Source organism: Cebus imitator, unplaced genomic scaffold (assembly GCF_001604975.1).
Source record: "Cebus imitator isolate Cc_AM_T3 unplaced genomic scaffold, Cebus_imitator-1.0 Scaffold87, whole genome shotgun sequence".
NCBI lineage: Eukaryota > Metazoa > Chordata > Mammalia > Primates > Cebidae > Cebus > Cebus imitator.
This window is the reverse complement of record NW_016107402.1, coordinates 5,724,685-5,728,250: the sequence shown is the minus strand read 5'-3', so window position 1 is coordinate 5,728,250 and position 3,566 is coordinate 5,724,685.

The following is a 3,566-nucleotide window of genomic DNA, read 5'->3' as shown; positions in this document are numbered from 1 at the left end:
GTAGAGACGGGGTTTCACCATGTTGACCAGGATGGTCTCGATCTCTTGACCTCGTGATCCACCCGCCTCGGCCTCCCAAAGTGCTGGGATTACAGGCGTGAGCCACCGCGCCCGGCCATTTTTTTAATATTTTTAGTAGAGATGAGATTTCACCAGGCTGGTCTTGAACTTCTGACCTCAAGTGATCCACCCACCTTGGCTTCCCAAAAGTGCTGGGATTACAGGTGTGAGCCACTGCACCCGGCCTAATTTTTATACTTTTAGTAGAGATGGGGTTTCACCACATTGGCCATAGTGGTCCTGAACTCCTGACAGGAGGTGATCCACCCACTTCAGCCTCTCAAAGTGCTGGGATTACAGGTGTGAGCCACCATGCCCCACCAGAAAGGAATGTTTTAAATGATGATAAGATGCCATGTAGCAGGTTGATGGCCTGCTGGCATGACTTAACATTTGAGTGGCATGGCCTTAGGTCTTGTTTATAATTTGGTATCTTATTGCCACAAAGAGTCTGTTTTGTCAGCCTTAACATCTCTATTTTAATATTTATGCTGGTCAGTTGTCGTGCCTGACTCCAAAAGGGAGTGGGTATAACGAAGTATGTCCTCATGGCCAGGAATTCAGTTCTTAAGGTTTTTGTGGAGTCCCCGTAGCTAAGAGGGGGTCCATTCAGTCGGAGTGAGACTTAGTATTTTATTTTTAGTTTGCATCGTATAAAACAAACACCTGGTAGGAAAGCCCTTGCAGGAAGGGAAAGCCCTCAGGTGCTATCACCTTTGCCCATTCCTGGCCTCAGAGCCTCTGGGAAGGCATGCTGCAGCTATGATTGACCTGGGGTTCAAGTCCACAGAGGGCCAGAACAGAATCTATGACCGCTGACCTGTAGCCCAGGCAAAGACATTTTGCTCTTTTGCATTCATTCACTCATGCATTTAACATCCACTCAATATCCATTTATTAAGCAGCCTCTATGTGCCAAGAACTGTGGCAAGTGCTGATGACAGAGTCATGCAGACAAATGTAAAATTATAACTGTAATGGATGGTGCTCAGTTTGGATGCCATTCTAAGAACCTTGAACTTTTTCTTTTCTTTTCTTTTCTTTGAGATGGAGTTTTGCTCTGTTGCTCAGGCTGGAGTGCAGTGACTCAGTCTCGGCTCACTGTAACCTCCTCCTCCCAGGTTCAAGGGATTCTCCTGCCTCACCCTCCCTAGTAGCTGGGATTACAAGTGCCTGCCACCACGCCTGGCTACTTTTTTTGTATTTTTAGTAGAGATGGAGTTTCACCATATTGGCCAGGCTGATCTCAAACTCCTGACCTCATGATCCACCTGCCTTGGCCTCCCAAAGTGCCGGGATTATAAGCATGAGCCACTGTGCCCGGCTGAACCTTGAATTTTTTCTTACAGTTCACAGGAGCCACTGAAGGTTTTGGAGGAGGAAAGTGAACAGATCAGGCCAGGCACAGTGGCTCACTCCTGTAATCCCAGCACTTTGGGAGGCTGAGGCGGATGGATCACCTAAAGTCAAGGAGTTCGAGACCAGTCTGGCCAACATGGTAAAACCCTGTCTTTACTAAAATTACAAAAAAAAAAAAGAGCCAGGTGTGGTGGTGTGCGCCTGTAATCTCAGCTACTAGGAGGCTGGGGCAGGAGAACTGCTTGAACCTGGGAGGCAGAGGTTACAGCGAGCTAAGATCGTGCCACTGCACTCTAGCCTGGGTGACAGAGTGAGACTCCACCTCAAAAAAAAAAAAAAAAAGTGAAAAGATCATGAATAATTACTAAAATTTTCCCGTTTGCAGCAGCAGTGACTGCTCAAAAGAATAAGTAGTGATGAAACCTCAAATTATACCATCTATTCGTGTCTTCTCTAAACTGAGCCCTTTGTGATGGTTGATTTTTCCTTAAAAATCTCAGGAATTTTGAAGTTGGCCACAATTGACAAACTTGGCCTGGCCAAACATTAATTGAAGAAGCCTACTTCTGTTCCTAGGTTCCACTCTATATTCCTCATCCATTTCTGAATTTCATGCAGATTCAAAACTAGAGTCACTTGAGGGTTAGCACAGCTCCTGACACCAAATATATATTTATCAAATAAATGTACGGTGGAGTGAATAAGGCTGGATGGATAAAAAAATTAATGACTTGAAGGCACCCAAAGCTTTGCCCCTTCCTGTGACTTCTGCTTGCTCTGCCCCTTTCTTTCCCACTGCCTCTGCCTGGTGCAGGTCCACATCATTGCTACCAGGGGCTGTTAATCCAGCTTCCTGATTTCCCTGCCTCCAGTCTCAGGTAGTTCCCGGCTCTCCACACTCCCTCATTCTGCCTCACTCAACCTGGAAGTGATTTTGTAACTCTTCTGCTCCAAAAACCTGTGGCTCCCCATGGCTGTGGGAAAAAAATCCTAAATTCTTAGCATGACATTTAGATTGCGCACTGTCTCTTCTTTGTAGGTGTCTCTCTTGCCATCTGTCCTCCTGGGTACACTTCTTCCTGGAGTACTCTAAAGTGATAAATACTGGCTGGGCACAGTGGCTCATGCCTGTAATCCAAGAAATGTGGGAGGCTGAGGCTGGCAGATCAATTGAAGCCAGGTGTTTGGGACTAGCCTAGGCAACATAGCAAAACCTTGTCTCTACAAAAAGTTGGTCTCAGGAGTCACACAGAACTTCCAGCTCCTCCCTCTACTATCTCTGTGACCTTTGGCTGATGACAGCCTCACTGGAGTGGTCAGGCATACTAGTACAGCACAGCACCCAAAGGTTACAGGAGCAATGAGACATTCATCCGTAGGTCAGCCAGAAACCCCTGACCAGGGTAACTAACCATCTTAGTTTAACTGGGACTGGGTGTTGGGGGGGTTTCTGCAATATGGGACTTGGGACTTGCAGCTTAAAAACTGGGAAAGTCCTGGGTAAACCAGGACTAATAGTCACCTTGTACCTTTGGCCCCGGCCAGTGTCTTATGTTTAATCCAATGCACCATGCATTATTTTCTACATGTGTCTGTGATGTGGAAGAGGTTGGGAGCAGTTTCCTCATCTGTAAAATGGAGATGACAATACTGCTTTCCTCATTTGGTGGTCATGAAGATTAAGTAAATAAAGCAGGACCTTTGACCCTGCCCTTTGTTTGTCAGAGGCACACCCAGATCCCATGCCTTTTCCAATGCAATGATCTTTACTCCAACATCTTAGAAAACATCCACAATTCATCTGTCAGTGTGACAAATATAAGGTATAGCAACAGGCTATGTTGAATTGGAAAAAGAAATGTAGTCTGGGCGCAGTGGCTCATGCCCGTAATCCTAGCATTTTGGGAGGCTGAGGTGGGCAGATCACGATGTCAGGAGATCAAGACCATCCTGGCCAACATGATGAAACCTCCTCTCTACTAAAAATGCCAAAATTAGCTGGGCATGGTGGCGGGCACCTCTAATCCCAGCTACTTGGGAGGCTGAAGCAGGAGAATCCCTTGAACCCAGGGGGCGGAGGTTGCAGTGAGCCGAGATCGTGCCACTGCACTCCAGCCTAGTGACAGAGCAAGACTCCATCTAAAAAA